Source organism: Lampetra planeri, chromosome 69, assembly GCF_965212315.1.
Source record: "Lampetra planeri chromosome 69, kcLamPlan1.2.h2, whole genome shotgun sequence".
Lineage (NCBI taxonomy): Eukaryota > Metazoa > Chordata > Hyperoartia > Petromyzontiformes > Petromyzontidae > Lampetra > Lampetra planeri.
Window position 1 is genome coordinate 2,361,068 of NC_136174.1, and position 14,521 is coordinate 2,375,588.

General features: G+C 54.7%; 1 long non-coding RNA gene across 4 annotated transcripts; it reads left to right on the forward strand.

Moving 5' to 3' along the window:
• The first annotated feature begins 428 nt into the window (after nt 1-428).
• On the forward strand, nt 429-7,690 carry LOC144737477 (uncharacterized). 4 transcript variants are annotated; one of them, XR_013588993.1, is made up of 4 exons: nt 429-516; nt 1,613-1,678; nt 3,969-4,146; nt 7,278-7,690. It is a non-coding gene; the product is annotated as an uncharacterized LOC144737477 (long non-coding RNA). The 4 variants fall into 4 exon arrangements; XR_013588994.1 differs by having other exon boundaries at nt 441-516; nt 3,969-4,126; XR_013588991.1 differs by lacking the exon at nt 1,613-1,678 and having other exon boundaries at nt 431-516.
• The last annotated feature ends 6,831 nt before the right edge of the window (nt 7,691-14,521 follow it).

The following is a 14,521-nucleotide window of genomic DNA, read 5'->3' on the forward strand; positions in this document are numbered from 1 at the left end:
AATGGAGCCACTCTCTCCCAGTTCCATTATGTGAATGAAACATCGCCCGTCTCCTCATTGGCCCGAGTCGCGGCGGTGCCCCCCCCCCCCACTAACCCCCCTCTCTACCAACCCCAACCCACCGCTCCCATTTGGCTCAGGGGCGCCGACCATGGGAGGGCTCTAGTGGGGCGGGGCCATGCACGACAGACAGACAAATAATCCCTGGTGGGCAGTGTGGAACTGTTGTTCCTACCTGTATAAAGATTCTGATTCTAGTTGCTGGATCGATTCACAAAAATATGACCACGACTCGGATCGTGTTAGCATCGCATTCAACTTAGCGTGAAATCGAATCGCAATTACACAATCGATCTTAGAAATCGACAAAGACCACCCCCTCCCAACTCATCGACGTCTCTAGAGGAATCGGAATCGATGCTTCAGGCGCGCCTCGCGCACTAATCGATTCGGTTTTGAGCTCCCCGCTCCCCATTGTTGACGAAGCCGCCTCGCTTCCTGCGAATCCTCGTCGCTGTGAGTTCCCCCGCTCACCCCCCTCCTATCCGTCTTTGTCTTCCTCACCCCCCGAGAGCGACAGACAAAGAAGCCCCCCCCCCCCGCCAAAAGGCCGAGGCGTTTAAACCACCCCCTGAGGCGAGGCCGCGAGAGACACCGCCTCTCGGATAGAATCCGTACCGGCCGAGGCGCGAGGTGCTCGGTAGGCCGGCCTAGGCCGATGCCGGTCACACGCGGTCGGCGGCGGTGGGAGGGAAATTAAAAACAACTTTAATAACGTTTCATTTAATATCTACTCCTATTTATATTTGTGTCTTTAAGTCGCGACGTTGAGTTGGTGGTGGTGGGGGAGTTTAAGCGGCTAGCGACTGATGGTGTGGTGAGAGTGACGCGCTGTGTGCGAGTGACCCACACGCGTGCACTGCTGCTCTCTGTACACACACAGCTTGCTGCTGTTTGTAGACGATCTATCTTCTTGGTTATTTCGGTAAAGTCACGTAGAAGTGAAGTAATACAATAATAAAAATAAAACAATAAAATAATTCTCACGACGTTTCGGCCACAACGCAAGCAGCCGTCCTCAGGTGAAAACCAGGTCTGTCGGGGAGACAGCGTCTGAATGAAACAGCACACCAGCTTGGAGCATATATATATAAGCTGGGCCGGGAGGGGGGGAAAGGGCGCTTCGACAAAATTATTTGCATATCAAGAGGAACCCAGCAAACCCATGGGAAGTGCAGGAATGTGATTAGTACTACATATGCCCGTGCATTATGCAGGATTAGCAGCATCAAAGAGAGGGGTATCATCATTAATAAAGGGAAGGAGTGTTAATAGTATGTAGCTGCAGTAACTAAAACCAACACGTAAACAACTAAAGTATAAATTACATAGTATAATCAGTATACTAACTATACTCTACAATAAGCTGAGTTACTAACAGTAAGTAATACATTACAATTCTACGTCGTAAAAATTATATAATATGCTTCCATCTAAACATTATTCTCTTACATTACACGAGTCTACACCGTACAATATACTGCCATAGACAAACCCAACATTAAATTATATACTATATACTATACACTCACTGGCATTGTATTCTTCGCAGGGAATGGATTCTTTGCTCCGCTGCAAGTTTCCACTCTCTACTCACCCATTGTCACGACGGTCAATGGTACAGTGTATAATAACAAATAGTATAACATTTATATGCTTAATACAATGTTCAAAGTAATATATAGTATCGTAATTGTATAGTGAATATATAGCAGTGTGATACACATTAGGGTGGGTAGAATAATACATAGTGTTATATTACAATGTATAAGGTGGTTTATAGCAATACAGTGTATAATTTAATGTTGGGTTTGTCTATGGCAGTATATAGTACGGTGTAGACTCGTGTAATGTAAGAGAATAAAGTTTAGATGGAAGCATATTATATAATTTTTACGACGTAGAATTGTAATGTATTACTTACTGTTAGTAACTCAGCTTATTGTAGAGTATAGTTAGTATACTGATGATACTATGTAGTTTATACTTTAGTTGTTGACGTGTTGGTTTTAGTTACTGCGGCTACATACTATTAACACTCCTTCTCTTTATTAATGCTACCCCTCTCTTTGATGCTGCTAATCCTGCAGAATGCACGGGCATAATTAGTACTATTCACATACCTGCATTTCCCATATCCCCTCCCTTTGATGCTGCTAATCCTGCATAATGCACGGGCATATGTAGTACTAATCACATTCCTGCACTTCCCATGGGTATGCTGGGTTCCTCTTGATATGCAAATTATTTTGTCAAAGCGCCCTTTCCCCCCCTCCCGGCCCAGCTTATATATATGCTCCAAGCTCGTGTGCTGTTTCATTCAGACGCTGTCTCCCCGACAGACCTGGTTTTCACCTGAGGACGGCTGCTTGCGTTGTGGCCGAAACGTCATGAGAATTATTTTATTGTGTTTTATTTTTATTATTTTATTACTTCCCTTTTACGTGACTTTACCGAAAGAACCAAGAAGATGAATACCTGCAGTCACGAAAGCTTTTAATCAAAATTGTAGACGATCTGTTGAGTGATTTGTTTACTTCTCCTGTACGCTGCCCCTCCCATCGTGGCTTGTGCGCGCGTTGTGTGTTGTTGTAACGTTCTGACCCCAGTGGCCCCCGACCGGACATGTGTGATGAAAGAGCTTCAGAGCTTTTCGGATTCCACCTGGAGTTTAAATTCAGTTTCTGGTACTCAGAGACCCATACAGAGACCCACAGAGGACCATACTCAATCTTATAGGGACCCACAGATCCATACATAGAACCACAGACCTATACTCAGAGACCCATACATAAACCCATTGAGACCCATACTTAGAACCACAGAGACCCATATTCAGAGACCCATACATAGACCCACAGAGAGCCAGAGAGACCCATACTCGGAGACCCAAACACAAAGCCCCATACACAGACCCACAGAGACCCATATAGACTCACAGAAACCTGAGAACCATAGACCTACAGAGTCCCATAGTAACCCACACAGACCCATACAGACCCACACTGTGATTGTGATTGGTGGTTAATGGTTGTAGTTTGTAAGTGTTAAGTGTGGGGAGCGGTTGCGCGCGCTGCGTCGCGGCTCACGGCCAACATCAGTGGCGAGTGATATCAGAACCGGGTCCTGTGCCTTCCCTAGGTCGACTCGGACTCAAATCAGAACCTGGTGCGGTGTAAAAATCAGCGCTGGGGAGACAAAGGCGGCCGGGCGTGGTGCTGGCCACCCACCCCCTCGTGTGCCACAGTGGCGGCCTTCACAGGCGCTGCTGCTCCTCCAGCCTGGGTGGGCTACACGGGGAGCTTTGTCACATTGTAGAGACAAAGCTCCCCCGTGTAGCCTCCAATATACTCTAGGGGCAAGTGCTGTTCGCGAGTTCTAGCACCTATTAAGGCCGGCACTGTGGCACACGAGAGAGTGGGTGGCCAATACAATGCCCGGCCGCCTTTGTCTCCCTGGTGGTGATGTTCACTACACACCACTGCACCAGGTACTCATTTGAGGCTGAGTCGACCGAGGTGAGGCTCAGGACCGGTTCAGATAATCGTCATCAGCGTTGGCCTTGAGCTAGAATCGAACTCAGTTCGCCAGGTTCTTAGTGCAGCGTGATAACCACTACACTACCGCTTCCCACTCCGTGTACACAAGCACGTGTACACAAGCACATGGACACACACATGTACACACACGTGTACACACAGAGACACGTGTACACACATACAGACACGTGTACACACATACAGACACGTGTACACACAGACACGTGTACACGCACAGACACGTGGACACACACAGACATGTATACACACAGACATCTCTACACACAAACACGTCTACACACAGGCACGTGTACACCACCATTGACATTCCCTCTGGCCCTGCTCCCATGCCTCTGCTGTGTTCCACAGCACCAGCAACGCGTGCAGGGAAGCCGTTTCCAGCCCTGACCCACGATGGTCCGAGGCCCCAACATCTCCGTGGAACGACATCAACAACATAAACAACAACAACCACATCAACAACAAATACAGCAGCAGTGGCGGCAGAACCGACTGTGGTTCTCTGTGTGAGCATTTAGGTCTCTTTGTGAGTCTATGTGTCTCTGTGTAAGTCTATGGGTCTCTGTGTACGTCTATGGATCTTTGTGTCATGAGTCTATGGGTCTCTGTGTCATGAGTCTATGGGTCTCTGTCTTAGTCTATGGGTCTCTGTGTGAGTAAATTTATGGGTCTCTGAGTCTGTCTGGTTTGGTGTGGAACCTGTTGCGAATCACGTCGGCACTGCTCCCCGGCCGCACCCACATTCGGACAGCGATGGAGGGTGGCTCGATGCGCTTTGTGCGGGATCGACGGACCTGTCAAATTCAGAGCGCCAACAGCTTAGAACGCTACTGCGGGAATTTTCCGACGTTTTCAGTCGGGACAAATACGATTTGGGTTGCACTCATCTGCTGCGTCACCATATTGACACGGGTGACAGCGCGCCAATACGCCAGAATCCGTTTCGGTTAAGTCCCGCCGAAAAGGACCATGTCAAATTGGCTATTGATGACATGTTAGCCGCCGACATCATTTCTCCTTCCACCAGCCCTTGGGGAGCGCCGATCGTCCTGGTTAAAAAGCAGGACGGCTCGTTGCGGTTTTGCGTTGATTTTCGGCGCCTTAACAAAATTTCGGTTGCCGACGCATACCCGCTCCCACGGATGGACGAATCGCTGGACGCCTTGGCGGGAGCGCGATTCTTCTCCACACTGGATTTACTTTCGGGATTCTGGCAGCTTCCTCTGGACGATGATTCAAAGCCTAAAACTGCTTTCCGTACACCGCACGGCCTGTTCCAATTCAACCGGTTGCCGATGGGCTTACACTCAGCGCCGGCAACTTTCCAGCGTTTGATGGAATTGGTTTTGGCTGGATTGCAATGGGAGTCGTGCCTGATTTATTTGGATGACGTTATCGTCTTTAGTAAAACTTTTGACGAACATCTCCAGAGGTTGCGGGCGGTTTTCCTAAAGATGCGGGCTGCTAATTTGAAATTCAAACCCCAAAAATGTCATTTGTTACGCGATTCGGTGCGTTATTTGGGGCACATCGTGGGGCACTCAGGTATTGCTACCGATCCCGCCAAAACGCAGTGTGTCAGCTCCTGGCCGACTCCCACCTCGGTGGGAGAGGTCAGGAGTTTCATTGGCTTCGCGTCGTATTACCGACGGTTCGTCGCTGATTTTGCGACGATTGCCAAACCCCTACACGCTTTAACATCAAAAGGGGTTCGGTTCCACTGGGGTCAGGAGGAGGAGGCTGCTTTCTGCTCCCTTCGGGACGCCCTGGTAAAAGCTCCTCCCTTGATTTACCCCGATTTTTCGGAACCATTTTTGCTCGACACCGATGCGAGCAACACGGGTATTGGGGGCGTGCTTTCCCAGGTGGTTGACGGCGTGGAACGGGTGGTTGCGTACGGCAGTCGGGTGTTGTCTCCAGCGGAGCAAAGATATTGTGTCACCCGTAGGGAACTGTTGGCAATTGTCTATTTCATCCAACAGTATCGCCCATATCTGTACGGTCGGCATTTCACCGTCCGCACAGATCATGCGGCACTGCAGTACGCCCTGCGAGTTCAACAGCCATCGGGACAATTGTCCCGATGGTTGGAGATCCTCCAGGATTTTGATTTCGAAACCACCTACCGTAAGGGCGTTTGCCACACCAACGCGGACGCTCTGTCGCGCATGCCAACCACCTCCGAATGTGCATGCCTCCTGGGGTCGGGACGTTGCAAGCCAGCAGGGGACATGCCGGTTCCGGTCCTGGCGACCGCCGCCGACGACGAAACATAGCTTCCAAATTCTATCGCACAACAGGGAAGAGATTCCCTGCTGGGTTTGCCTGTTAATGAATGGGGGCGCCTCCAGATGGAGGATACCTCCCTCCTCGCGTCGCGTCGTCGCGCCGGGGAGGCGGGGCGGGGGACGGGTGATGCCGACGCATGGGAAATGCACGCGGGGTTGCTGATGCATTGGGACGGGAAATCCCATCGACACCGGCTGGTGGTCCCTTCTGGGTTACGGGGTAGGGTGGTGTGGGCTGCTCATGAGCGCCTCCTCCACCTGGGTACCAAAAAGACCCTCGCCTTGCTCCAGCTTGATTTTTTTTGGCCAGGCATGACGAGGGATGTCGCAGATCTGTTGGCATCATGCCCTCGGTGTGCGCAGCGAAAACCACCAGCACGGGAGTCAACCCCGCCTTTGCAGTCTATCAGAGTCTCCAGAGTGAACGAACTTGTCGCGTTGGATATTCTGGGGCCATGTCCCGCCACCCCTAGGGGCAATAGATATTTGTTGACCGGGGTGGAATACTTTACGCGCTGGCCTATGGCCTGGCCCCTGGCCAACCAGTCGGCAGCAGCCATCGTGGAGGCCTTTGTCCAAGGTTACGTCATGGACAAAGGTGCTCCGGAGCGGCTGCTGACCGACCAGGGAAAAACATTTTCCGGCAAACTCCTCCAACAGGTCTGTGAGCTCCTGGGAACGAAAAAAATTCGTACCTCTCCCTATCACCCGCAAACTAACGGGATGGTCGAGCGTCTGCATCGAACCATCACGTCTATGTTGTCGCAGCAGGTTTCGGACTCACAGACCGATTGGGACTTGCAAATTCAAGGGGTCCTGGCAGCATACAGATTGGCCCCCCATGCTGCGACGGGATTTTCACCCTTCTTCCTCATGTATGTCCGCGAACCTGACCCACCTGTTCGGGCACAGCTGCAGATCCCCGCGCCGCTGGGAAAAACTAAATTGGCCGACCATGTTAAATTTAACCTTGCGAAATTGACTGAGGCACGGGATGCTGCCATGCTAAATTCCGACAGGCGTCAGAAAGCGAATGAGCGCCTCAGACTGGGTCGCGCGCACGTGCTACAGTGGAAGCCGGGGGACAGGGCATGGCTGCACTGTCCCCAGATACCACTCGCGACCTCCTCAAAACTGGTGCGGCCGTGGCGGGGCCCCGTCGAGGTGGTCGAGGTTTTGCGGCCTCAGTGCGTTCGCATCAAATGGGGGAAGCGCCGGTGGTTTGTGCACCCCTCTAGGCTGAAACCCTTCGTTGCGGTGCGAGGCCCCACTCCACACACGCGTGGCCAAACATGTGGGGGGTCGGCCGACTCAAAGGGTCCGTCTCTGCTGCTCTCGCCTGACGTGTTGCCGGCTGTCCCGCCCCCAGGTGCACCAGGAATGACGGGCTCCCGCCCAACAACCCCTACGGGGGATGCCGAGGGTCTCGCGACATCAAGCGCAGACTCACTTCGAAATGGACAGCTGCCACCGGATGGTCCGCCATCCGGGGTTGCCCCGTGTGACGGGCCTGCGGCAAGGACGCGCGCAAGAATGCGCAGACTCTTGTGATGCACAAAACGAAGCAATTTTTTTTTTTTTTCACGTGTATGGTTACTGTGCGCTGCGTCGGTGGTGTGCTCCTGGCACATTGTGTTGTGTTGTGTGTGTGTTGGGGGTTCCTTGCGATTTGTATATACGTTGCTTTTACGGAATTCGTATTTATTCGGGGGGGGTGCGTCGGGTTGTTTTCCCTTCGGGGTTTTCTGGTTCTTGTTGTTCTCTTCGCGTTATGTTGAAAAATAGTGAGGCACACGCGCGGTCAGGGGGTAAATGCGCTTTTATTGTCGTTTTTTTTTGTATGTTGGCAGCCGGGACGGCTGCAAGCTATGCGGGGGGGGGGGTGATGTAGGGGTGTTAGAGAGAGAGCCGTTATGCATGGCAGCTTATGGGAAACAAACACAGTGGGCGGGGCTACGTGAGTGCACGGGGGGGTGCTCTCAACGACGTCCGCACCAGGCAGCCCGGGGCCCCACCCCTCAGCGGGGGTGGAGTATAAAGGGGGATGTGTCAGAGGGCTCAGGGCAGAATGTTAAAGCTAAACCAGTGAAGACCGAAGATCGTCTAGCTAGAGCCCTGGACTCCCCTGGGACGCCGCCCTTGTCAGGGCCGCGCAGGACCGAGCCAGCGGCGTGGTCCCGAGAACCAGAGCTAGTGCTCTGGGACTCCGGGTACCGTAGCCCGACTTACCAGTGTCGGGCCAGACAGCCTACCCTAGCCCGTTAGTGGAGGACTAGGAGGTAGGTCAGAGATAGCTAGCAGTGTATTCCCAGCTAGCCGGGTGAGGGGGCCGATACCCCCTCTAGTATTGTATGTCCACAGTTGTGACTACTTGTACGGAATAAATACGTGTGCCTCACCAACGGTGTCCAAGAGTCATCAACGGTACTTCACGTGTGTTATAATGTTCCAGGACTCTTGACGCCGGGTTGGAGGCACACGTATTTATTCTGCGTCAGTATGGCACAATCGCGGACATACAACACTGGAGGGGGTATCGGCCCCCTCACCCGGCTAGCTGGGGATACACTTGCTAGCTACGTCTAGCCTACCTCCTAGTCCTCCACTAACGGGCTAGGGGAGGCTATCTAGCCCGACACTGGTAAGTCGGGCTTACGGTACCCGGAGTCCCAGACCAGCTCTGATAAGAGCACCGGCTCTGGCTCTCGGGACCACGCCGCTGGCTCGGTCCTGTTCGGCCCTGACAAGGGCGGCGATCCAGGGGAGTCTAGGGCTCTATCTAGACGATCTTCGGTCTTCACTGGTTTAGCTTTAACATCATTCTCCAGAGCCCTCCGGCTCATCACCTTTTATACCAAAACCCCCGCTGAGGGGTGGGGCCCCGGGGGATCACAGCTCCGAGTCAGCCCCCCAGGCTGCCCGGTGCGGACGTCGTTGAGAGCACCTCCCCGTGCACTCACATAGCCACGCCCACTGTGTTTGTTTCCCGTGTGATCCCATGTATAACAGCCCCTCCGTAACACCCCTACATCACCCCCCCCCCCCCCCCCCGTACAGCTCGCAGCCGTCCCGGCTGCAACAAAACGACAATAAAGGTGTATTTACCCCTTGAACCCGCGTGTGCCTCACAATTTTTTTCAACAATAACGAGAACGAGAACAACAACAAGAACAACAACAGCAAGAAGAGAAAATAACCCGACGCACCCCCCCCCCGAATAAATACGAATTCCGTAAGAGCACCCTATATACAATTTGCAGGGAACCACACCACACACACAACACACAGCGAACACAACATATGTACAATCCAATGTGCAGGGAACACACCACCCACACAACACACAGTGAACACAACATATGTACATCCAATGCGCAGGGAACACACCACCCACACAACACACAATGAACAACATATGTACATTTCTCCGGCATCACAAAAGTCTGCGCATTTTCGCGCGCGTTCTTGCAGCAGGCCCGTCACACGGGGCAACCCCGGATGGCGGACTGTCGGGTGGCAACTGTCCGTCTCCGAGTGAGTCTTTTTTCGATGCCGCGTGACCCTCGGCATCCCCAGGAGGGGTTGTCGGGCGTGAGCCCGTCACTCCCGGTGCACCTGGGGGCGGGACAGCCGGCAGCACGTTAGGTGAGAGCAGCGGAGACGGACCCTGTGAGTCGGTCGACCCCCCACATGTCTGGCCACGCGTGTGTGAAGTGGGAACTTGGACCGCAACGAACGGTTTCAATCTGGAGGGGTGCACAAACCACCGCCGCTTCCCCCATTTGATGCGTACACACTGAGGCCGCAAAACCTCAACCACCTCCACAGGGCCCCGCCACGGCCGCACCAGTTTAGAGGAGGTTGCAAGTGGTACCTGTGGACAGTGTAACCATGCCTTGTCCCCCGGCTTCCACTGCAGCACGTGCGCCCGACCCAGTCTGAGCCTCTCGTTAGCTTTCTGGCGGAGGTCGGAATTTTGCATAGCAGCCTCCCGTGCCTCTGTTAGCAATATTGAATTTAACGTGGTCGGCCAATTTAGTTTTACCCTGCGGCGCGGGGATCTGCAGCTGGGTCCGAACAGGCGGGTCAGGTTCGCGGCCATACATCAAGAAGAAGGGGGAAAATCCCGTTGCCGCATGGGGGGCCATTCTATATGCTGCCAAGACCCCTGGAATTTGCAGGTCCCAATCGGTCTGTGAGTCCGAGACCTGTTGGGACAGCATCGACGTGATGGTTCGATGCAGACGCTCGACCATCCCGTCAGTTTGCGGGTGATACGGGGAGGTACGCATTTTTTTCGTGCCCAGGAGCGCACAGACTTCTTGGAGAAGTTTGCCAGAAAATGTTTTGCCCTGGTCGGTCAGCAGCCGCTCCGGAGCACCTTTGTCCAGGACGTATCCCTGGACAAAGGCCTCCACGATGGCTGCTGCCGACTGGTTGGCAAGGGGCCAGGCCATAGGCCAGCGCGTAAAATATTCCACCCCGGTCAACAAGTATCTATTGCCCCTGGGGGTGGCGGGGAATGGGCCCAGAATATCAAGCGCGACAAGCTCGTTGACTCTGGAAACTTTGATAGATTGCAAAGGCGGGTTAGACTCCCGTGCTGGTGGTTTCCGTTGCGCACACCGAGGACATGACTCCAACAGATCCCCGACATCCCTTGTCATGCCCGGCCAAACAAAATCAAGCTGGAGCATGGCGAGGGTCTTTTGGGTCCCCAGGTGGAGGAGGCGCTCATGAGCGGCCCACACCACCTTACCCCGCAACCCAGAAGGGACCACCAGCCGGTGTCGATGGGATCTCCCGTCCCAATGCATTAGCAGACCCTGGACCATTTCCCATGAGTCGGCATCACCCCTCCCCCGCGCAGCACTGCCGACGCGACGACGCAACGCGAGGAGGGAGGTATCCTCCATCTGGAGGCGCCCCCATTCAGCGACAGGCAACCCCAACAGGGAATCTTTTCCCTGTTGTGCAATCGAATTCGTCATCGACGTTGCTTCAGCGGCGGCCGCCAAGACCGGAACGGATATCTCACCCGGAGGCCTGCAACGTCCCGACCCCAAGAGGCATGCACATTCGGAGGTGGTTGGCATCCGCGACAAAGCGTCCGCATTGGTGTGGCGAACGCCCTTACGGTACGTAGTTTCAAAATTGAAGTCCTGGAGAATCTCCAACCATCGAGACAATTGTCCCGATGGTTGTTGAACTCGCAGGGCGTACTGTAGTGCCGCATGATCTGTGCGGACGGTGAAATGCCGACCGTACAGATATGGGCGATACTGTTGGATGAAGTTAACAATTGCCAACAGTTCCCGACGGGTGACACAATATCTTTGCTCCGCTGGAGACAACACCCGACTACCGTACGCGACTACCCGTTCCAGGCCGTCAACCACCTGGGAAAGCACGCCCCCAATACCCGTGTTGCTCGTGTCAGTGTCGAGCAAAAAGGGTCTTGAAAAATCGGGGTAAACCAAGGGAGGAGCCTTTACCAGAGCGTCCCGGAGGGATCGGAAAGCAGCCTCCTCCTCCTGTCCCCAATGAAACCGGACCCCCTTTGATGTCAAAGCGTGTAGGGGCTTCGCAATCGTTGCAAAATCCGCGACAAACCATCGGTAATATGACGCGAATCCAATGAAACTCCTGACCTCTCCCACAGAGGTGGGAGTCGGCCAGGAGCTGACGCACTGCGTTTTGGCGGGATCGGTAGCAATACCTGAGCGTCCGACGATATGTCCCAAATAACGCACCGATTGGTGTAACAGATGACATTTTTGGGGTTTAAATTTCAAATTAGCAGCCCGCATTTTGAGGAAAACCGCCCGCAACCTCTGGAGATGTTCGTCAAATGTTTTGCTAAAGACGATAACATCATCCAAATAAATCAAGCACGAGTCCCATTGTAATCCAGCCAAAACCAATTCCATCAATTGCTGGAAAGTTGCCGGCGCTGAGTGGAGTCCCATCGGCAACCGGTTGAATTGGAACAGGCCGTGCGGTGTACGGAATGCAGTTTTAGGTTTCGAATCATCGTCCAGAGGAAGCTGCCAGAATCCCGAAAGCAAATCCAATGTGGAGAAGAATCGCGCTCCTGCCAAGGCGTCAAGCGATTCGTCCATCCGTGGGAGCGGGTATGCGTCGGCAACAGAAATTTTGTTGAGGCGACGAAAGTCGACGCAAAAACGCAACGAGCCGTCATGTTTTTTTACTAAGACAATCGGCGCTCCCCAAGGGCTGGTAGAAGGAGAAATGATGTCGGCGGCTAACGTGTCATCAACGGCCGATTTGACATTGTCCTTTTCGGCGGGACTTAACCGAAAAGGATTCTGGCGTATTGGCGCGCTGTCACCCGTGTCAATATGGTGACGCAGCAGATGAGTACAGCCCAAATCGTATTTGTTTCGACTGAAAACGTCGGAAAATTCACGCAGCAGTGTTTTAAGCTTTTGACGCTCTAAATCTGACAGGTCCGTCGATCCCGCACAAAGCGCCTCGAGCCACCCTTCATCGCTGTCCGTATGTGGTCGCGGCAGAGGGGCAGCGCTCACGTGATTCGCGACGGGTTCCTTACAGGGCACCGGCGTTGCGTGAGCAAGCACGGTCCCCTGTGGAACCACCACCGTCTGTGACCCCACATTGAGGACCGCGATGAAGGGATCCCCGTCCCCTTTAACAATAGTCTGGGCCGGAATCAGCAGAACCCCCTGGTCCCCAATGCCTTTAGCGAAGGGCCAACGAAGTTTAAGAGGCACCAACATCTGTGCCCCCGGCGGTACTCGTATCGTTCTATCAACGAACGCCGGTACCGTCGCGAACGCCGTCCGACCCGCAGAGGGGGACGGCAGAAACGCCATGCGTCGGCCCGACGGGAGCTCAATACAGCCCTGGTCGATTAAAATACGGATCGGCATTTTGCCCAGGAAGTCCGTCCCCAGCAGGCACGGAACCGCCAGCGAGGAGGAGACAAAAATCGGGCCAGATAATTTGATATCACCGATACAAATTTGCGCTCGAATTTGTCCAATGATACCAAGTGAGCCCCCGTTAGCAGCATAGAATGGAACATCAACGGGCAGCAAAGGACGGCTCTGGACAGGAAGAATATTGTAAATTAATTCCGAAATAATGGTCGCCGATGCTCCCGTATCGACCAGGATGCGCACCTCAACCCCGTCAATGTGCCCCACAACGGCTGACGACCCCGACGACGCGGCCACAACGCGATGGGCCAACACGGACCACTGGCTGGGTTCGATATCAGTCCCCACAGTGGTACGTGTTGGCGCGACGGTGTGCAATCTCGGCCCCCCGTTCGTTGCGGTGCGTGAGTGTGTGACGGACGTGTGCGTGGGCCAAACATGAGGGGTGCCGCGACTCGCCGGGTTATGTTGATGGAGCTTGGGAGGAGGCCCGGCGTCCTGTCGAGGCGTCGTCCCGCGCTGCCGGGGAGAGCGGCACCCCGAGGCGACATGACCCCGAAGGCCGCAGTTGTAACAGCGCGGGAGCGCTGGCGATGACGTTGGCTGGTCGAGGCGGCTCGATCCGTCCCGGCCCGCCCGTACTCCCGCTCTCTGCTGCAGTTGACGGTCGACGACGCAAATTTCCTCCGCCGGGAGGGTGGCTGCAGCCACGGCACGGCCGGTCGCTGCCTTGCTGGCCTTTCGTCGCTGCGAGAGTAGGTTGGCCTGGAGGAGTCGTGCGGCCTGGAAGGAAGACATTTCAGCGTCGTCCTGCACCACGACGACGATATCCAGTTCGTCAGCCAGCAAGAGGATCTTCTCTGTTACCATGGCATCCACGCCTTCGTCGTCCATTCGTGGGAAGGCCGATCTTGCCAGCGCCAGGAGACTCGTGCGAAACGCCAGGGGCGACTCCTTTGCACCCCGCTGGCGATCGTAAAAGAGCTGTCTGCAGTCAGACGGTGGTCCATAGACTGCAGCCAGCAACTGCAGTGCCATCTGCAGCGTGGAGCGCTTGTCTTTCGGCGCCGAGGTAAGAGTGGCGAGGGCATCGCTGTCGAGGAACGCCGGCAGCGCGCGGAGAGCCTCGGCATCTGTCCACTGCGCCATTTCCTGGTGTGCGAGGAAGCGCCGCTGGAAGCCGCCCCAGTCTCCCTCCTCGCCCACAAATTTCTTGAGGGGAGGTAGCCGTTGGTGCAACGCAGCGGCCGCCGTGGAAGGTCGCTCCCCGTTGCTCTCGACACTCGGCTTGGCTTCGGCGCGAATGACGAATGGCATCGCCGGTCGCACCAGTGGTGACGCGCTGACCGCTGGTGATGACACGGCAGCCACTGTACGCCCGACGTCGGACGCGAGGCTCAGGCCGGCCACGCCCTCAGCAGCTGCTGCGGCGATGGCGGGAGATTCAAAATCCGGCTCCGTCGAAATGGCGGGAAGCCGTACTGGTCGTTGGCTGTCGTCGCCCCGTGGCGGTCCAGCAGCCCCCAGTCGCGTGATTTCTTCCAGCCAGGCGGCAGCAGCGTACAACAGCTCCGCCAGTTTCGCGTGAGCCTGCCGCAGTCCGTCTGCTGACGGCTCCCCTCCATCCAGATGCTGCGGTGTGGATGGATTCGGCCCCGGCTGCTCGATGCCGCCTTCAGCAATCTCGGGC